Source organism: Gallus gallus, chromosome 4, assembly GCF_016699485.2.
Source record: "Gallus gallus isolate bGalGal1 chromosome 4, bGalGal1.mat.broiler.GRCg7b, whole genome shotgun sequence".
NCBI lineage: Eukaryota > Metazoa > Chordata > Aves > Galliformes > Phasianidae > Gallus > Gallus gallus.
Window position 1 is genome coordinate 56,022,011 of NC_052535.1, and position 22,513 is coordinate 56,044,523.

General features: G+C 37.8%; 1 protein-coding gene and 1 long non-coding RNA gene across 9 annotated transcripts in view; one reads left to right on the forward strand and one right to left on the reverse strand.

Annotated features, from left to right (window-relative positions):
* Window positions 1-22,513, forward strand: part of ARSJ (arylsulfatase family member J) — a 90,667-nt gene that overhangs the window by 59,730 nt on the left and 8,424 nt on the right. For 5 of the 8 annotated variants that reach the window (XM_046940580.1, XM_046940573.1, XM_046940575.1 and 2 more), the window contains 5 exons: window positions 7,024-7,162; window positions 16,940-17,060; window positions 19,087-19,212; window positions 20,005-20,211; window positions 21,825-21,982. The gene's annotated coding sequence lies outside the window, so the exon portion shown is untranslated. Of the gene's footprint in view, window positions 1-7,023; window positions 7,163-16,939; window positions 17,061-19,086; window positions 19,213-20,004; window positions 20,212-20,876; window positions 20,926-21,824; window positions 21,983-22,513 lie in introns of those variants that run through there. The other 3 variants (XM_046940572.1, XM_046940574.1, XM_046940578.1) reach the window with 2 other exon arrangements.
* LOC121110619 lies at window positions 999-3,248 on the reverse strand. The gene is made up of 2 exons (XR_005859255.1): window positions 2,936-3,248; window positions 999-1,243 (listed from the first exon to the last, which is right to left on the reverse strand). It is a non-coding gene; the product is annotated as an uncharacterized LOC121110619 (long non-coding RNA).

A 22,513-nucleotide genomic window follows, 5' to 3' on the forward strand; every position in this document is an offset into this window, starting at 1 on the left:
TTCAGAAGATTCCATTACGCTTTCCTACAGCAATACCTTAGCACTGTATAAAAGCAGGCTCTTCCTGCTGGCTTAGAAAAGCATTTTACCTACTGCAAACAATTTGCAGTAAACAGAACTACGCATGAGTTCTGCAGACTTTGGATTAGGTACAAAATGCTGCAGTATGTTTGAGCAAAGACAGCACAGAGTTCTCCTCAGCTTCATTACTCTTATCTACAGAAAGATCCAGAGTCTCCATTATTGCTCAGAAAGTGTCAGCGTGGACTAGTAAAACCAGTGGGATTTTTCATAACTTGGCTGGAATTACCATAATGACTCTCAATATGCAATCATAATTTCCCCTTTGAGTTTGCAGGGTAAGAGTTAAGAGAGCTCAAATCCTGTATTATTTTGGGCAGCTGTGAAGGAAAGTATTTTGCATTTGGTCAAGTGAAATTACTTGAACATGCATTTTAAACTGAAAAAGTTCACAAAGTCAGTGATCTAAATTGAAACTAAAATAGCGATTCACAGGCTTGTAAGATTCCCCTTAATTTGATCAGGGAGGGAGGGAGGGGAATAACTCCTCAACTGAAGTGTTCTTAAAAAGCGAGTTGACTCTATTTCCAGGTTTTTTTAGGAAACTGGCTATTGTACATTTTCAATGAAACTGAAAATAATTCTTTCTAGAAAGTGAATCAAACCCGTGTTTAATTCATGTAGTTATCTGAATATTAGGACTGCAACTTTTCCTATCATATTTCAGTGGAAAAGCTATTGGGTTTATGTAAACTGTCAAGGGTTATTAGGCATTCTGGTTTTCATAATATTGGAAGCTGAGTTGTTGAAGCCTAAAGCTAAAGGGAACTTCTGCATGTAGCTTGTAGACAGTGTTCCAAAATATTTATAGTTGAGAATAATGCAAAATGAGGGTAAGTGAAAAAGATTACATAATATCAGGAATGTCATAAATTTGCAATCTTTATGTGAAAGAACAGAGGTGAGTGTACAAGTGGTGAATGAAATGTCAATTTATTGCTTTGATTTCCATATTTAAATCCAGCACGTATCTAAATACTGCTTTGACTGAGACATAAGCTTATGGATATCTGCAGAAGTGTTAGAGGCCAGAATGTTGTCCAGAGCCATGGTGACCATGCTGCATTCAACGCAACAAAATGCAGTGCTTTTGCTTCCAGCATGAAGTGGTCCTGGAGATTTACTCGTTCCATTTTTACCACAGCTTGTTTTCTTTTGATTCCTGTAATAAGAAATGTGGGAATGGTGTTTATCTCCCGAACAAGACACTGCAAACGGTAAGAGGGAACATCCATCCTGTCAGGTGGTGACTATGAAAATACTGTCCTACCTGAAATAACAGTAATCTATGTTTTATGGCTCAGTGTTATATTTTTCCCTGTCCCAGACAGAGTCAATTTCATTCTTTCTGTTGGAGGTTGTCAAGATGATTTGCATTTCTTATGCTTTTACTTTATAGCTTCTACAAACAAGCAGCAAATTTCGGCAGCTGTACGGCTGCTGCAGTCCTTCTATTATTTACATTAAAAAAAAAAAGAAGAAGAAGGGAAGAGAATATCTGGGGAAAAAGTAAAGGAAAAAAACCTTCGAAGCTGTAGAAAAAAATAATTATGGTTTTCTGAATACAGCAAATTAAATTTATCATAAAGGGTCAAATACAATGAAATGAAAACAAAACCAAAAAACCTGTACCAGATAAGATGTGTACTTATTGTTCTGTAATTTAATGGTTTAATCCATCTGCCTTTTTCTGGGAAGTACTCCACGTGCAATGATTATTACTAGTGACAGCTGTCATTTTGTTGGTAGTTCCTCCCAAATTGCTTAAGGCAATCAGATAAACAAATCTACTATCAGATAAGTCAACTCTACTATTACTAGTTATTACTTGTTCAGTTATGTTTTTTTCCGTTATGTCAGAACTCTTCTCTGACCAACATGCTCAAGATTAGGAAATTCAGACACAATTTTGGAATCTTTATGGACAATTTAGTATTGGCTCATTTGTATCCAGAAACCTATGTAACATTTCTGTAGAAAGATCCCCCTGTCAAATAGGGAATGACTACAGATAACTTGCCTTTCTCTGCCTAATCTGCCTACTGTAAAGGGAGAATGAGAATACTTAATATTTCTTGCATTACCCATCATTAGTCTGTCACTTTGAAAAGTGAGAAGCATCAGCTAAATGAATTATTTTCATAGCAATTCCCCTTTGCAAGGTTGATTAGATTATTCTCTGCATTAAAAAAAATAAAAAACGAAAATAAGTATCCATCTGGCAGAAAAATTGCATTGCCTTCACCAAATGACTCATTTATATTTTACTGTTTTAAGAGGTTTCCTCTGTACCTGTTTAATACATGATGTATATATCTAGAGCATTATCAAAATAGGAAACTTTAAAAGCGTTGACTGCAGGCTTTTATAGTTCCAGACAAGATAAGCAGTTTTAATCAGAAAGGAATTAACAGCTCACTCCTAGCACAAGCTGATCAGGTTTTTACAAACCATGAGTAATTACATAGATACTAACATCTGTCCTAATACTTGCTGTTAAGAAAAAGAAAGTATTTGTAAAAGTTTGCAAACAAGGTTGTAGCAACGGTTCATCTGTGTTCTTGCAAATGAATCTTGCTATTCAAATCAACAGTATTAGACACAAGTTATAGAATCATAGAATCCTTAGAATGGGAAGGGACCTCTGAAGGCCATCTAGTCCAACTCCCCTGAAATGAACAGAGACATCCACAGCTACATCAGGTTGCCCAGGGCCTTATCCAGCCTCGTCTTGAAAGTCTTCAGTGACAGGGAGACCGCATCTCTGGGCAACTGCATCTCAGGGCAACCTGTTCCACTGCCTCACCACCCTCCCATTAAAATAATTTTTCCTTATATGCAACCTAAATCTTACCTCTTTAAGCTTGAAACCATTTACCTTTGTTATATCACCACAGACCATGCTAAAGAATCTATCCCCTTTTTTCCTGTTGCTCCCCATTAGATACTGAAAGGCCACCAGCAGGTCACCTCACAACCTTCTCCAGGCTGAACAGCCCCAGCTTTCTCAGGCTGTCCTTGTAGGGTAGGTGTTTCATCCCTCAGATCATTTTTGTGGCCTTCCTCTGGATGTGCTCCAACATGTCCATGTCTCTCCTCTACTGAAGACACCACATCTGGACACAGTACTCCAGGTGAAGCCTCACGTGCGCATAGTAGAGGGGCAGGATCACCTCCCTTGCCCTGCTGGCCACGTATCTTTTGATGCAGCCCAGGATACGATTGGCTTTCTGGGCTGCAAGGGCACATTGCTGGCTGATGTCCAGCTTCCCATATACCAATACCTCCAGGTCTTTATCAGCAGGGTGGTGCCCAATCCTTTCATCCCCCAGCTTGTATTAGGGTTGCGTCAACCCAAGTGCAAGATCTTGCAGTTGGATTTGTTGAACCTCATGAGGTTCACCTGGGCCCACTGCTCAAGCCTGTCTAAATCCCTCTGAATGGCATCCCGTCCCTCTGGTGCATTGACTGCACCCCACAGCTTGGTGTCATCAGCAAACTTGCTGAGGGTGCACTCGACCCCACTGTCAATGTCTTTGATGAAGATGTTAAAGAGTATTGGTCCCAGCACTGACCCCCGTGGGACACCACTTATCAACAATCTCCATCCAGACACTGAGCCATTGACCACCAATCTCTGGACTCAATCCTGAAGCCAGTTCTTCATCCATTGAACAGTCCACTCATCAGATCCATATCTTTCCAATTTGGAGAGAAGGATGTTGTGGGGTACTGTATCAAAGGCCTTACTGAAGTCCAGATGGATGACATCAGTGGTTCTTCTCTTGTCCATTGATTCAGTGACGCCATCATAAAAGGCCACCAGGTTGGTCAAGCAGGATTTGTCCTTGGTGAAGCCATGTTGGTTCTCCTTTATTACCTCCATGTCTTCCATGTGCTTTAGTATAGCTTCCAGGAGGATCTGCTCCATGATCTTCCCCAGCAGAGAGGTGAGACTGACAGGTCAGTAGTTCCCAGGGCCATGTTTTTTACCCTTCTTAAAAATGGGTGTGATGTTGCCTTTTTTCCAGCCACCAAGGACTTCACCTGATTGCCATGACTTTTCAAATATAATCAAGAGTGGCTTGGCGACTACATCAGCTAATTACCCCAAGACTCTTGGATGTGTCTCATCAGGACCCATAGACTTGTGGATGTTCAGGTTCCTCAGGTGGTCATGAACCCAATCTTCACTTACAGTGCAAGGGGCATTGTATTCTGTTATTTGAATCAAAACAGAATTTGCATTACATTTTATAGAGCAGAGGAATTGTTTGTGTATTACTTCAGTGCTTCGAACACTTGACAGCAAAATCCTTAACTGACTGCTTGATGGCTATGTCTTCACATTTTAGCTTGTTCAGAAAGACCAGCATGCTTCAAGCCTACCATTTGCAACAGCTCCACAATAAGTGTAGTTCACCAAGTGTGGAGTCAGAATAGAGTCTCGCTAATCGATACCAAATCTAAATACTAGACTTGTAAGCATAAGGGAAGTATGCAGGAGCCATCAAAATTAACTGTACTTGAGTGTGAACTGTTGAAAAGCTAAATCTCTTTAGGGAAGGATTTGTGAAAGTGGAGTGTTCTTCAGGGAACCATGCAAATCTGCACCGCAATAGCTTGTTTCCTGAGGTCTCCTTAGGGATCACAGATAGTTTATAGAAAAGCTTTTTTTTTTTTTTTTTTTTTTGTAGCTACACTACATATACCAGCTGCACAAAATTCCTTCTGGTCTACATTCCATAAACATGGTTACAGAAAATTCTCATGTTCTTATTTTCATTTCCTTTAGTAGTTCCATAGAGGCAACTTTTCTTTAATAGATTGCATGAGCAATGGTAGAAAATAATATGGATGAATTTTTCCTTATTTATTTGAATTTTTCCACATTATCCCTCTTTACATTGAGGATGCATGCTGTATGCTAATTAATTGCAAGAATGTATGCAATTCTATGAGAAATGCTTGAAAGGACATTGTAAGAATGATTTAATTCGTGCATGTGTTTGGTGGAATGTACAAAGGGAAACACTGTCAGCTTTGAGTGCAAGCACGAGCTCACGCTTTGAGGAGAGACTAGATATCTAAAAACAGACAGACCAGAGATTTAGTTTCTCTTCTTATCTTTACTAGTGTTGTTGCTTGGGATTGTAGTACACTTATCAATACAGAGAAAAGGTCTTTTCTTTCAAAGCAACAGCACAATAAAAGACAGCAAAACCTGACCTCATTTGTTGGTAGCAGTGCTGAGATGAACTGCAGCTCTGACCTATTTCTCCAGCATTACAATTATCTGCTGTAATGGGACCACTTTACTTTTCAAATCCAGGATTATAGTACTTTGAGATTTAGAGAAGTTACTCTCTTTCTCATTTCAGGCCTTGTTATTTCAGAGACAAGCTAGCATGAAAAATGAGTGAATGAATGGAACGAGCGTGCGGTCAGCTCATCATCCTGACTATAATTTTCATGTGAATGTATTTTTAATATATATATGTATGCACACACATAGCTTAGTTCATTTATGTACATAATTCCTATATATACATAGGTATAAATATAGTGTGCCCTCTCAGAATGATCCAAACTGAGGTCATCTGTTGAGGAATCTGGGTTTTGTTAATTTGATAGGCAGATGTGTAATGTGATGGGCATCTCTACACAGCAGAGGAACTCTAAATATCAAAGAATTTAGAAATGAAGCTCTTACATTTTCAGTACTTAAGCTGTTGGTGATAGAATTTGAGATAGTTGCCTTAAAGTTCATGTAATACCTTTTTTAATCAATGAAAGGAAACTGAGTTATATTATATTATGATCTGGTATTTGGTATTTATAATATAACATTAATCTGTTTTGTTCCTCCTTATTTGCACTATATCCAGTCTCACAAAACAAACTTTCTTTCCCAAGTTTCCTATTTATCCGCGTTACAAAAATGAATGGAAAATGTTCTTATGTTTTCCTCAAGTCAGTTTTCCTTGGTAAATTTTCGATCTTCAAGACATATCACTCATGTTTGTTGTTTTTTTCCACTTGGGAAGCTATTCACAGCATTAACCACAATACTGAGCTGGTAACAGACATCGAGTGCTGCTAAGCCCAGCCACGCAGAAATCATGAATCAGGTTCTCACTAAGCATATGATTAGCTCAAACTCTGTTTTCAGGACAAAAGAAAAATAAATCCATAAATCATTTACCCTTTGCTTTTTGGTACATATTAAGCTCTACCCCAACTCAGAAACAGTGATAAAATTATTAAAATCACCGTTCTTATACAATCATATGTCAACTGTCATAAACTTAACTCTCTAGTTTCAGTAATTTAATATACTGTTCATTTAGGCAATTCATTTTACGAACATTAGACTTATCCTATCCAATCAACTTATTTTGTCTGCCTTCAGTTTAGATGGAAAAAAAAATTGACCCTTTTTTGGTCACAAATCTACTCTACGCAAGGTGATCAAATAAAATGGTTGTTAAGGGCTTGTTTTTGCCCTGTTGCCTTTCATCCTTGTCAGGAAGATGCTAGAAGCACCGTCCACAGAATACATGAATTTTAAAGAGAGAAAGCATTTTAAGGGTTGCAGAAGGCTGAGTTCAAGCAAGGATAAGAAAGTAAACTATAACTTGAGTTCTTCTTAGTAAGGGGCCTCATTTGTTTTTGATTCCTATGTGAAGTCATTAAGTTTTGCTGCAAGGGGAATGGTACTCAATGCAGTTTTGAGGAAGACATTTATGGCTCCATCCCTGGAGGGCTGACATGCAGGCTAAGCATCTGCTAGCTTCAGCTAAATATGCAGGAGAGAATAAAAGTATTTGGAGGAGCATTAGAATGAGCCTTGGCCAAGGCAGCTGAGAAAGATGAAATATTGCTGCTGTTATTAAAATTACTTAAAGAAATGTAAATCTTCTCCTGTCCTTTTCCATCAAGGTAGCAAAGAAGAGATTCAGATTCCACTAATGGAAAGTTTTGGAATAGAAGTGATTGGGAGACACTGCCATAGTTTACTCAGAAATGAGACAGAGCATTTTCATTACTCCTGAAGGCTTTTATTCAAGACATACAAAAGGTGGGTACATTTAAAGCGACAACATATTTTTGCTATCAAAATGAGAAAGTATGTGAAAATCTCCAGCACTAACTATAAAAACAAAGCAAACATTTCCCTTATACTCTGAACAAAACAACTGAAAAAATCTATCAGAAAAGGTAAATGAATACAGAATAATCTATTCAGTCTCAGTTCTCATCTCTGTGAGGTATTTCATTTACTCTTTGAATCTTGTGGATCTCAGTAGCAGCAGTACATGTTTCCTAGGTAGGAGTTTTCTATCATTTTATTCTTACACATTAATACATTAAGATATCTTCCACTATATAACCATTTACATATTTATTACTGTTTATTGTCATAATAAATTACATTTTTCCCCAATAAAATACTTAATTACTATAAAGGTCAAGACTACTTATATATGTCTAATATTTAGTAATAATTCACCTTGTATTCAAACAAAAGACTTAAAAACATCAGCAGAGATCATGATGCAGGCACAATTGCAAAGTTTTCCTAAAGATTTCGTGACAGATAACAGTTTCAATTAGAAGAAATGCACCTTTAATCCCATCATCCAGTTGAGCCAAGATGGAGGCATTGTCAGACACACTCAGAAACACAACAGACCCTCCTGTCAGCCACTCTACAGACTGTGAATCCAGCTGGATACGCTGTGTACACAGGGTATTCCTTTTGTGAATTCAGGTGACAACACAAATATCAAAACAAAGGTTGCAGAGAGGGTTATTGTAACAGGACACATCTTTTCAATTGTCAGTACCAAAGAAGCATCACTGATTTCCAAGTCAGATAGGGCTTAATCTGAGCTGAATTTCATCCACAAATCTGTTGTTTCATATCTGCTTTAAACCAAACTTTTCTAGAGTGTTATGCTAGGGATACCTCTGTTACCTGTAATGTATTAATTTGCTCACTGAGGTTGTGAATTGCCCAGTCAAGTTGTGAATGCCCCCTCTCTGGAAGCATTCAAGGCCAGGCTGGATGGGGCTTTGAGCAACATGGTTTAAAGGGAGGTGTCCCTGCCTATAGCAGGGGGTTGGAGCTACATGATCTTAAAGATCCCTTCCAACCCAAACCAATCTGTGATTCTATGATTCTGTGCAGGACAGACAGATGAAAATGTATGTATCCATTTGTACAAACGTTATGTAAGAACTAATTATGTCTTACACGGTGCAGTGTTTAAATAGTAGGTAATGTTTCCAGACTATACACAAAATTTTGGATTATGAAATTTATCCCATGGACATTTTTTCCATCTGTTTGAATCAACATCCATGCGCTGAACAGTTTGCTACAAGAAAATAAAGGCAATAGTAATTTCTTGCTTAAAAATAATCTCTAAACGTTTTTTACAATGTAGCTTAATTTATACTTCATGATTAAGAACTTGTAGTAACACTGATTTTGTTTTGACGTCACGTTGTCTTAATGACAAAAGCAGATTAACTTTATAAAATAGTAAATAGTTTGTCAATTCTGATCAGGGTTTGGAGTATGAAATTTTAACTGAAATAGGAAAAAAATTGCTATTAACAGTAGAACTGGTCAGGTTTTAAATGTCAAATGCTGACTGAAACCAAATATGTTTGAAATCTGAAGCATGTGTCCCTGTTCTCTTTTCTTCCCTGGTAGTTCAAGTGGTAGTTTTTAAAGAAGAGGAAAGAAAATTGTGTTCACCATCTGTTATCTGACATTTGAGAAAAAGTCATTGTTTGACCAGTAATGAGACGGTTAGCAGCATTTGGGCTATAAATCATTAGCCCCTAATTTGCAAAGCTGGTGTATTTTTAAAGGCAAAACAGATAATGCCCTATATAGAAATGGCCACATCACCCAAAATACAGAGCCTCATCCAAGCATTAAAATGCAAAACAGATGGAGGAAATGTTTTGAGGGAATATGCATGGGGGGTTGAAATTGTGAAATATAAGGAAAGAAAACTCTGCCAAGCTCAACAGGACTATAGAAAGCGTTAATAACCCAGGGATTATCTCTTCCAAAACTATATAAAAGATTCAACTATGAAGAGAGACGTTCTCCTAACATAAGCATCTAATCAGGAAATAGCATTTACCAACATGAGATTATCCCTGAAAGATGAAATCTGAAAAGATTTCTCATTCTAGCTGCATCAACTTTCTAAAGATCAAGTTTAGAAAAAATAACCCTGAAGCTGACATGACAACTTCACAGAGTAACCAAAATGAAAAAAAAAAAAAAATACAAAGAAAACCCCCAAAACAGATGTTCTATATTGTGAAAGATTTCATGTTAATGAACCATATGCATTATATAAGCAAAGGATGGAGGGGGGAAAAAAAAAAAGATCATCTGAAGGCCAAGAGCTAGATCACAAACACGCTAGTCACTGTGAAAATGTGGGGCATTAAACAGCTCCTGCCTCATAGAGTTTAAGCTGTAAATAGAAATCAGGTGGTGAAAGTGGCTGAATGCAGTCAAGTAAAACCAATGGGCATTCATGATTGTTTCCTTCGCTCCAAGGTAGTTTCTACCTGGGAGGAGATTATGAAACAAAGTAAATTAAGAAAGAATGAAGACTGGGACTGAGACCATCAGGGAGTGAAAGTATGGAACAGGAGCAGTGAGAAGGACAGAGCATTGCATTACAGAGCAAGGCTGAAGGGGGCTGCCTACATCCTGGCTTGTCCACGTGTGCAGCTACTCCTGGGACTGAGCCCTCTGGATGGCTTCAGGTTTGGGTTTTTCCAGGGGTTGATGATGAAGGTGACAGCAATCTTCATCTGAGTCTTACTTGGTTTGAATGGTGTGTTAATCAGATGAGGCTTATCGGGATTTGTTGCTCTAGGATGTATCAGAAGACGATGACTACATGGATGGGTAAATGGATATTTGTATATATTTATTCTTTTTTAGCAGAAATAGAAAAGGTAGATCTCACTGTCTGCAGTAAAATATGATTTCAACAAATGTAAACAGCATTGAATAGGAAATCTTTGAATAATTTTTGTTGATATTTCCATATTCGTTCTGTTTCTAAGAAATTAAGACGTGCCTCAACATTGTCAAAGACTACAGACTCTGAAGATCACACTTTGAAGTCCATGAAGCTCGCTCTAAGTCCATGCTTTCCACATATCTCGTATGAATGCACCTTGGTGTTTTTGTTGGCTCTAATATGGGTGCAAACATGCCCTCTTGATTAGATCAGTAGTTTCCTAATTGTTGGCACCTTATGAACGGGTTTCCACAATAAAGAAACTTTTGTACTACACAGACCACAAACAGTCTTACATGTGTAAGAGAGAAAAAGGCACCTGAACATAAGAAGTGACTGTCTTTCTGTTATTGAAAATGAGATACAGTCTGTACGCTACAAGAGTACAAGTGGAATATGGTTGTCCTTCATACATTCAAAGCCAATAAAGTGGGAAAGAGGAAAAAGCAAATGTTTACTCTTAAAGCAGTGTTAAAAAGGGAGTTGGATAAAGTGACTGACAGAGAAAACAGCCCTACAAGTGGGGGTTTGCTCTTCAAGACAGCCACCTTGTTTTCCTGGTTTGATGAAACACTTTATAAAGGATTAGTCTTAGCTATTTGGCTCTGGATAGAGAAAATGTAGTGCACAGTCTGTGTAAATTCATAAATGGTTCAGGGAGGAGCAGAGCTTTGCTTAATCACAGTATCTTAAGTGTCTCCTGCTCTAAAAGGATAATTTTCTACATCTCTCTCTCTCTTTTTTTTTTTTTTTTTTTTTTTACATTTTATCTTGGCATTGGCTCTCCTCTTTCCTTCCTCACTGCAGTTTTTATTTGCTCTCTCATGGGGGGAGAGGAAATAGGTAAGAAAAGCCTAATTGAGGCCAGATTATTGCAATTCCACAGGAGAATATGTAAAAGATTTATTCTCACAGCCTTCCACAGATGTCTTGTTAGGGGCTCAGCTTTGCCTTACATATGCACCTTTATTCAGATCCTGCTCATCCTCTGGGAGAAGCCTATCTCATGTAATTTATAGACTTGGCTTTCTTGTTTGTATTCATGTGAATAGTAAGATGCATTGAACGCTCCCATATTGGGCTTATTCTCAGATGAGAGTGAAGGGGGTTTATCTGTGTTGAAAAATATGTCCATTTGGCTTACCATAAATAGGAGTTACTGTAAAGAAAATGTTGAAATTGGAGCCTATGTGCTGGCAAGAAACGTCAAGGTTTGAGAGAGTGGGATCCAGCAGAGCTGCTGAAATAAAGCATCAAGTTCAGAAGAAATGCTCAGCCCTGCAATCCTGTTCTATGGTTTTCCTTCTTCTAGCTAACCCTCACCTTGGACTGACAACTTCAGCTAATGCCAATAAACATTAGCAAGTGATGGAGGAAGGAAATATTTTCTTTAAATAATGGTGATGAAAGCTGTGAGAGGAGATGAGGAGAACATCGGAGTTCAGTTTAATTTCTCTATGACTGGCGCAAGAGGATGGAACTTGGGCCAAACACTGTATGCATCACTTTCTTGCTAACCTTGTAACTTCTGGTATATCAGAAGATCTTTCTGTTAATTCCGGAAGGGACAGCTTTAAGGGTCCCCCCATGGCATCATCGTAAAATTTCTCTCTGACAACAAGACAGACCCTTACATCAATACAGAAAAGGAGGACAATTTGTTAAAGAAGCACCCTGACTTTCCAGGAATGAAAGTGGGAATATTTATATTACTTTACTGTGGCTTTCATTTCTTTCAAAGCCAGACAGCTTTTTAACCAGCAGTTTTCTTTTTCAGCCAAAGTTTGTGGTTTTGGGTGCATCTAACAGAAGTCTTTTATTAAATTCTCAATTACCATTCTCAGTTTTTCAGTTTAATTGTTTTTCTTAATCTCATTTTGGTTTCGGCTTGTAAAACTGGCTCATTAAACACCAATTGAAACATATTGTTTTTCAGTATTGAAAATGGATTTTTGAGCTAGGGGACTCTAATTTAATTTGTAGAAATTCTAAGGCTATTTCAGTACTAGAGGTTTGAGTATGCACTTCCGCTTGTAGGTATTTATTCCTGATCTTAGTGCTCAAGGTTCTTGTAGCAAGAACTAGTGATGAATTTCTTCTGCTTCCATTTGTAGAGCTTTGTTCAAGACAGCAAGTGTCCAGACTATCAGTTCCTCAGAAACCGATTAGCTATATTTTTTCCTAGGGTACTGATCTTACTTCCCTTTTACCCACTTGATTTTTCCTCCAACCACTGATTAACCAATTCACTTGAAAAAATAAAATAAAATAAAATAAAATAAAATAAACAAACCAAAACTTATCACCAAATGTGATATAACTATAACATGTCATATAGCTCAGGTTGGATATTAGGAAGAATTTCTTCTCTGAAAGAGTGGTCGGGCTCTGGAATGGGCTGCCCAGGGGGGTGGTTGAGTCACTGTCCCTGGAGGTGTTCAAGAAATGTGTAGATGTTGTACTAAGGGACATGGTTTAGTGTGGAAATATTGTTGGTAGGTGGATGGTTGAACAGGATGATCTTGGAGGTCTTTTCCAACCTTGGTGATTCTATGATTCTGTGATTCTATAATGGATGTTAATCAACAGAAAATTCCAATTGTTTTTATTTATCTGCTGCAATAGAATTAAAGTATCTCTTCACTTTTGTTTATTGAGAAATTGATCTTTTTCTTGGCATCTTGACTCTTGTTAAGTGATTTTTGGTATCTCTTTCCTGTTTCTGCTTTTTCATTCTGTGTCGACTTAAGGGTCTCCTTGCTAGTTTATCTTTGGTTCATCTTAACATGTGGTTTAATACATCCAAGATGTCTTAAAACTTTTTACACAACCGATGGTGCACTTTTCTCTTTTCCTATGGGACAGGAAGGATTTCTGCTATGTTCCTTTAAATATTTTCTTCTTCTATCTGTCTGCATTATCTGTAATCTTATTTGGTAATTATGAGGTCATACATGCCAATTGGCACTGTTAGCAATAGAAATTTGCCTGTCAGCTCCAGAAATTTAATGCTCCACTACACCTACCTTATGTCCCTGGTCATAGGAGACCATTCATACTCCTGCTGGTTTATTTTCTACTTTGGAATCAAAAATTAATCTCAAGTCATTATAAAACATGCTAAAATTTCTGGTTGGGGTGCTCAGCAGTCTGTGGATGTACATTATAAATCTGCACTTCAGCTCAGATTCCTGAGATTCTTTCTGCAGAGCCTAAAGCCCAGGCAAGACAACCAATTTGCCCTGTGCATCTTTTCCTTTCCTTCAAAACCCCATTAGTCAGTCAATTTACTGTGGACTAATTCTCTATCATTCGGTTGATTCCTATTGTGAGCACATTGATCGCATTTAATACTTTATAAGGTAAGCAAATTAAAAGGTAATTTGGGAGTTATTTCTGAACAGTGGTGTTCATTTTAAATAGCAAAATTCTGCTGCTGCATTTAATTAGTGGCTGTTTTAAGCTCATCGGTAATCAACAGTATTTGAAAATTATTTATGCTGATCCATATCCAAATAAAAAGTTGCATTTAACCTCTCTGTATTAGATAAGTACACAGATTTTATCTTAGTCTTCCCTAAACCATTCAGTCTCTGAAAATTAATGGAGAGAAGCAGTCAGGTAGTTGACAGGTCACAGATATCAGCCCGGGGTGTGGGGGCTTTCATGGTTTTGAATGAGAAATGAATGAGAATGAGATGCTTTTCAGATCACTAAGAAGTGTTTTAACCTTTGCAATTATTTTTCTCAAACTCAATGACACCATGAAAGGAGCCAGAAACTTATTTCTTTGGACAATTATAAGCAGAAATTGCTCTTGACCTTGACATTTATAGGGCCCCAACTATCAAGGGACTTGCAGCTAGAGGTTATATGAGTCTCCAGAGCACTCCTGCCAAAAGTTCAAAAGATCCGAAACAGCAATAATCCATGATTTCATTGTGCATGCCTAATTGTTTTTCCTGAGAGTCTCGCATGTTTGGCAGTTAGCTTTGTAACACAGAGATAGCAAGGGCTGTAAATCCCTGAGCAGCTATTACTGCACAATCAAACTTCATAACTCATGTACCTCTCTCCTGGAAATATGGTAATACACTGTTAAAGTCAGGAAAAAAAAATAAGATTGGGGGCCATGGTATTTTGTTACAAGCTGTACAACAGGCAGCTGAGACTCTATTTGTGAGAAATTATTAGTTAGGAAATATATCAGTATAATACCTATCAGTATATTTAGCGTACTCTTTCCAGTTTTGCTCAGTGAAGTAATTAGTTCATCCCTAAAAGGAAAAATAATAGTAATTTAAAAAATTGTAGTTTTTTCTAAACAAAATGGCAGACAGAAATCAAATTGTCCTGCTAAGAAATAATTATTATAAATAGGATTAGATATGTAATTATGAATAATATGTAGAATTTGCTTATCCATATTTGAAAAAGAGAATATCAAATCTGAAGAGCTGCTATGAGAAGTCTGAGAGTGACGGGGAAATGGAAACCTATCTCCTGATCGGAGACTAAAGACGGAGACCGAAAGGGAAGGCAAAGGCACTCTCAACACAGCAATGCTATTAAACAGCATTTAGACACAGACATAATGGAAATTAAAGGACAACAGTGAAACAGAACAAATGGCTCCTAGCTGAAGATGAATGCACGTAGGCTGGATATTAAGCGAAAGTTTCTAACCATTAATGTTATATTGGCACGGAGTAGAATTTCAATCTGATTAGCAGAGGCAGAGAGGTGAACCTGTGATAAAAGGCTAAATGGCTCAGGAGCATTTGTCTAGCCCGATATGTTTAATTCCCATGTGTGGCATGCCTTGAATAAAGACAAGGCCTGTACACGTACTGTCAAAGGAAACATAACATTTGGAAAGAGTAGCAAATAGCTAAGATTTCTTGCTTAGATTTCCAGTTTCCTCATATGTTGTCATCCATGGTACAATTTCACAGAGTCAATCCATTCTGTGGATCTTTATGAATCTGATAAAAAAGAAACAAGGTAGCTATTACTCAGTTAAGAAAGTGTCTTTATACCTTAAAGATGCAGTGGAGACTGTTGTTGATAGCAGGAGCTAAAACTGCACTGCTCTGCATGGTTTTTGCTCTCACCAGCCTGTTTCCCATTTTCTCTCTCAGGAGCCATTACTTTGGTAGCATTACAACTAAGCTGGTGCATCTGCACATTTTAGATGACAAAAAATCTTTTGGCTTTAAACCACCATAGATTACTATAATCAATTTATTCATGCTTTTTCAGGTTCAAATTTGTTAGACATCGTCCTTTTCCCTCCAAAAATGCATATTAAAAATTCTGTCAAGAATACTTGGATGACTCTTTGCTGAGAAAGCTTATCTGAACCTTTGCAAGGAATATAAAACTCATAAGCTGCAAATCATCTTTCATAAAAATACAGAGTGGCCTCATAAACATGTTTTTCTTTACAGCAGTACCCTCAGTATTTCAGTTTTTATTGCCAAGGAAGACCAATCCTTTTACGGGCTCAATAGGAAATGGAACACCATTTTTTTACGCTGCTGTTCAAGTGTTACTATTTTTTTTTAAACTGAAATTGTTGGCCACAAACTTAACATACCAATCATCTCTTGGCTTTGGATCTGTTGCAGAGGTTATCTGTTTCTTACATGATTATCCCCGTAGGTTGTATACCATAGAATTGCATGCTAACTGGATAGTTTTTCTCTGATCCGGGATTTCAGACAGGAGCCCATTCATTCCTTGCAGCTGTCTTTCTAAATTAGCTCTTTCAGGTTTAATGATGACCAGGTACTTTCTGAGCTATGAGCAGATAACCTCTCCAGAAGGTTTGGCAGGAAGGCTGACTATTAATCACAGGCAGAACTGTACCAGGTTCTCCTAAAAAATCACCTTCTTTGTGACAAAGCCATTACCTGCTGGCAACATTTAAATTCTCTGGTCACAGCTACTGAAGCCAGAAGAGATTATGAGGTCACTGTGCCCATCTCTCTCTGTAAAACAGACCATTACATTTCATGCAGTTACCTCTGACCTAAGTCTTGTAACTCATACATGATGAAAACGTCCCTGTAAGAAGAGCACTTGTTTTCTTAGATGTGTCAAAAAAAAAAAGCATTCAGTTCTTGGGTGGGTTAACTGTTAGAAAAACTGGGCAGTGCTGCCAGCTTGAATCTCCTTAGTTCACGTAATTCCATTCACTAGCTTATGTTAGCCTCTGTTTTCAGTTTGATCTAAGATTCCAGTGGACACACCTGTATCTGTAATGCCCATGACTTCAACTATGGCATTTGCTTATAAACTATTTACATAAAATAATATCCCTTCCGCGTGAGACAGCTAATTCCTGTCCGAGCAGTTCAGTTAGAAGATGTATGCATCCACCTTAACAAAGTCAGAAAGGCAAAGCAAATGTACTGCATTGGGAAAAATAACAGGGACTGTTGTTAAACCTACTTGATAAGAACAGCACGATATGAAAAAAAAGCATCTAAGTCTCAACTGAAGCCTTCCCCTTACTATTATTAGCATGTGTCTTTTTCACATCAGAAACATGTTTCTGTGAGCTTCTGAAAATGTCTGTAATTGGTAAAGCCTGCACCATTACCCACACTTGGTATTTTTAATCTTTTTTTTTTTTTTTTTCCATTTTGAGAAGAGCATACCTTGAAAATGACTACAAGAAGGGCAAAGAGATGCACAGAATTATTTTGCTTTAATCATTTAGGGACTTTTTTTTCCTCAAGTTAGAAGTTTCAGAGTGAAATAAGTATATTATTACTTTTCAGCTTTGAAATCTTCAGCTGAGATTGAGAAGGTGGAAGCTGCAATGCAACCAGAGTCCCGTTTCCACGTTTTGAAGTAAAGAGGCAATCTTACATCATGGATGAATTTATTCCTTTACAGATGGTAGGCAAGTTTATTCGTAAATTGTTGTTCATACATCCAGAGATGTTCAATTATAAATGCAGGTTAGAGGTGTACTTTAGTGCTCGAGATGTGGCCTTCCTAAACTCTTTGACAGGTTTGTTAAAGACAAAGCTTTTATCTCTCAGAATTTCAGGGGGCATATCAATCCTTTGCTTGCAGGTTTGTCAGATGAAAAGCTGCTTGAATGAGTTGATATTTTTTAAAATTGTCTCTGAAATACTGACAGTGCTGTATGTATAGCAAACAAAGCCAGCTTCCGGGCACCAAAAACTTACGTGATGCATCTTCCATTTGCAAGAAACTCATCTGAGCTGCAGCTGCTCAGAAAAGTAATATTTAAAACTGAGGAACAGCCCGTTGCTTGCAGTTTCCACTAGAAGGCCCATTAGCGATGGCTGGCATATGAGGCCACTTCTAGAAATAAGAACCTCGCTTGTCTAGGAGGGCATGCCAGACACACGTACATTGTGGCTGCTGAGGGTTACGTAAGTCTGTGTGTCTTACCAAACTGACAGCTGTAAAGCTGGCTAAAGTTAACCTGTGTATCATGAGTTCAGAAGATTACCTAACTGTGAGTGCTTTGAATGGTTTCCTGCAAAAAGCCATTTTCTAAGAAACAATATTGCTCTTGGTGAATGGGAAAATTTCACAGACTTACCACTCTGCTTTCTTCCCATGCCTTCTTTGCTACTTATACATGCCATATATAATGTATACTGCTATAAAAGTCAGCTGTGCATGTGGTTAGGGGTTGGCATAGAGCTGGAGAAAGCAGCCAGGCTCTGTATTCCAACACCTTCATGGCATTGCTTTCTGTTGAGAGTCAAAACTCTGGGCTAGATGTGCCATTGGTGTGATGCAGCAGGGCTTTTCTGATGTTCGTGTGCTAGCTTGATCCTACAAATCCTGACTTATAAAGCAATCTTCTCTCATATAAATAGCTTTGAGCACTCAGGCAATATATGGTTCTTTAGCTGAGCATCAGAGACACGTTTTCAATAGAACAAAATGGGTCGCAGTCATTTTTCTTTAAGTCTTTCATTTGACTGATCCACATGAAGGTGAATCTGCTTCACTGGGTTTAACCAGGAAGTCTGCTTTTGTGTGCCAGCTACTCTGCCAGCCATTTTTAAAGCTTATCATGCCAAGATATTTTATACAAAAATGACACTCTTTTTTTTTTTTTTCAAAAACTAGGGAGAAATAGCAGCATAATTTAATGTAAATAAGAAAGGATTTTAGCAGCAGGTAACCAGCTAAATCTGCTCCACCTTCATGTCAAATTGGGCACCTGGGATAAAAAGAAATTTTTTTGATGAAGAATGGAAGGCTGTTAGGCCATGGAAAAAAATATCTTCATGAATTCAGTGCTTCCATGTTGGGATTCAGGAGCTTAAAATGTTTAAGATCAAACTGGGTCACATGTTGCAAATCAAAGTAGCTTTTTTAAAAAACAGAAATCATTTCTGAACGCTCAGAATATGCTTCATACAAAAAGTTCTGGATCAGATTCTGTGGTCAGAAACTGAAGCAGCTTCTGATGATTGCAAATCCAGTCAAGATTTTTGAAAGAGAGTTTAGATTCCTCTATATTCATATCTGTGCTTGAGTGGATGCAGTGTGACAAATGTCTGCCCAGAAATAGCTGACATTATGAAATAGCTGAAATAGAGGATGATAAAAACCAGTGTTATACTGTGGGGCAGAATTCCAGTTGAACCACAGTAAAACATCATCATCATTGGAGAAGTCATTACAGTATGACAATTAATGTACGCATGAAACACAATATGAAATTTTAGACTGTTCCTGGGAAAAACACTTCAAAGAATTCCACCTTTTCTGAATAATTCAGACCACCTCAGTCCGAGCTCTGTCTCTGGCATCCTTCTGCATGAGAGGTACTTAAAATAGATATCTGAGGCTCACATACTTCAAGCCCTCACTGAAAGACCAGTGTTTGCTCAATGGCTAATCAGTGCTCAAGGTTGTATTCTGTTTACAGATGATCTCCCTACTCTGAGCTGCTCTTCCAGTCTGTCACATGAAAGAGCTGGGACTAAAACTGCTGAGCTGCTGGTACTTCAACAAATAGATTGCACTGGTTCTGAAAATCTGGAAGAACAGAAAGGTAAACAGTATATTAATACATAGCAATCTGGCAACCGCTAGTACATCAATTCTCTGCACCCCCTATATCTCCATTAAGTTCATTTATTCTTGTCAGAGAATGAATAACTAATATGAAGCCTCTTCTTGCCGGTTTTTGTCACACTACACAAAATGGTTTGAATTATTTATATGTGGCAGCTGCTATTAATAGCATTGAATGAGCTACTAATTGGATGGTTATATAATGGCATTCTTATAAAACCTAGTTTGGGTTTGACAGTTTGACACCTTTTGTTTTCTAAAAGCAACATAAAAAAACCCCAAACAAATCCATGGTTAGCAGTACATAGCACAAAGCAAAGGCTAAATAATTACCAATCTTTCAAAAATCAAAGATTAAAAAGAGAAAATGAAGAAAAATTCACTTACCTGAACTCTAGTAGATATGAGCAGGAAGTGAATCACTCAACTGACCTGCTGTTCTAAGGCGTTCTTTAAAGTAACTTTCTTTAATACTTGCCGTGCAAATACTGACAAAGGATTCAAAGTGGGCCTGTTTCTGGGACTTGTGAAATCACAGAAAGTTTTGCTATTGAAAAATGGCCTTTGAATGAGATCTGGTACGTACAGAATTATAGTTTAAGAAAAAAGAACTAGCAGAAAGTTCTCTATGACACATGCTGACAAAAATTATATACTAGTATTAGGCACGGATCTGCACTTTTATTTTTAATAACAGTACAGATGTACCTATACAGCCTGACATTTTTAAAGTAACTTTTTTTTTTTTTTTTTTTTTTTTTTTTTTAAGAAGAGAGAGAAAGAAACAAATGAGGATGGCATTTTATTCCCACCTTTATGGAAGGCCGGAAAATTGCAGTCCATTAGGAGAGAAGCTTTTATCTGGAGTGGCCCATTGCGGTCCTATTCTGGGTTGTTCTGAAGGCTGTAGCATCACTGATGCAATGTACTGCACCAGGACTTCCTTACTGATGAAACCAACTACTGGCTGCTTGCTGTGAGGATATTTTCTTTTTGATAATCAAACATGGCAGCATACAAAGACCAAGAGAAGAAGGCAAAGCATTCTCCTGAAGTTTTGTAGTTATATGTATCTAATACTTAAACAGATGAAAATTTGTGGCCAATGCTACACAGTCGTAATGCCTCTTAGTTTAATTTTTGACCATGAAATTACTTCTCGACATGCACTGTGCCAGTTCTTGTTATTGGATTGGTGTTATCTATAGCCTTTTGTTGCTGAGGTAACTCGAGGTTGTCTTTCCAGAACGACTTCCTTAGTGAATCAGCCTGAGATGCTCTCGTAAGCAAAGGAGCATGTCATATATCTGTCTACAAATACACATCCTTATGTATTTGCAGAGAAATACAGTGAGTTCCTTCCACCTGAGTCACCTCTTAAACTTCAGGAAATTATAAGAGCAGTAATAGCAATACAGGATGAAAGACAGATGTTGCAGTGGCATATGACATGCACATAAAGGGATTTAGCCCTTGAAACAGGCAGTGGGTACAGGAGCGTGCCCTGTGTTGCAGGAGACCAGGTACAGCCAATGTACAGCTAGATCTCTACATGCCATCACATGGATTGCCTCTGTCATCTGCAGCAGTTGCATAGCTGGTAGGACCTTCTGGGTTATGCTCTTTCTCATTCTTTTTCAGGCAACCAGAGATGCTTAACTGAGCCATGCTGGCTCCATGTTATTATCAGCTCAGTGTCATTTTTTATTGCCTGAGTGATAATAAAAACAATGATATATCCAGAATATGTAAGGAGCAGTTTACATATATAAAGGAAAACTTTAATTCCTGGATTGTTAAAGCACCCAGAGGAAGTAGTCAAAGGTCTTACAGAGATCGTATCTGATTGACAATGTACCAGCACTGATGTAATTATGGCACCATGCCTAAAAAGCTGTGATAACTGAGGAACCAGTGGCTGTACAAAGGAACAAGACATTATAGATACCCAACAGGAATCTGTGTGGTCCAGATATCTTCCACATGTATTCTGTCAATTATCAACAACCAGAATCTCTTCTACAGACTATTAACTCAAGCAGAATATTTTGAAATTTCAGAGTGGCAAATAATACAGGATCTTCTGTAACGCTGTATCAGCAAGCTTTCCCACTCCTATGCATCAGAAGAAATATACATTCCTTTTTAAATGCGTTTTTTCAGAGATAGTGTAGCTTGTCTGTGTTGTTAATACCCCTTTGCAATTTCACTTGTGTGAGAAGGTATAGAGCAGCTCCTCAGAGCAGTCATGCTGTGATGTTTCTGCTGTGATAGTACCAAAGGGTTCAAACAGACTACAGACAGATCCTGTCACCCATTTCAGCAGAACAGAGCTCATCAGGCAGACATTCATCTACAATGCTATGATTTCTCAATTCTCAATAACGTTGGATTTATAATGGTTTATATTTACACTTTCAAAACACCTCAAAAACTTTTAAAATAATTTAAATACTGTCTAAGTCTTTTCATTCTGTCTGTTTAAAATACCTCAGAAATATTTGCCAGCTACTTTTAAATGGTGTTGAAAATTGGGGATTTAATTCCTATAGTTGATGTCACCTTTTTTTTTTTCCCCCTCTGCAATAGGGTGGTAGTGGGTTTTCTACTCGGTGTACTGCCAACTTTCTGCGAGACTGATGCCACCTGCACCTAATGACAGTGAGGGTACATCTAGCTACAAGCAGCTCTCTGTATAATGCGCTGATCAGCATTTTTCCTGTATGACAGACCAAGCTCTCTTGTTGGTAAGTGTATATAATTATTGCCTACCGACCTCTATCACCATTTTCTGCAGGGTTTATATACTTCGTTTCCTCTGTTGGTTCATATTTTAATTGATTCTGGAATTTAATGCTGATGGCCAAATTCATGAGGGAAAACAGAAGTGAGAACTAGAACCTCTGGACAAGGAATTTTCACTGATAATTCTGTAGCCAGCCTGCTTGTTTGCGTGTGGAAGTAGGTTATGTGTTTGTGAGATCATTTTGATGATATTTTGGGAACCCATCTAAGAAAGTTAAAAAAAACCCACAACACCCTGTTCCTGGGCCTTCTGGTATTGTTATAAAAAGGAAGAAACACTTAGCAAGGTTGTGAATACGGGGTGACTTAAGGCTGGGAGGGAGAAGCCTTCCAGGCTGATCAAGCTATTTAGGTGCTTTTTTCTTCCTTGTGGTACATAGTCTAGGAAGGAGGAACCACAGATGAAAATTAAGAGAAATACCTTTTTTTTTGTTTTCTTTTTCTTTTTCTTTTTTTTTTTTTAACAAATGAAA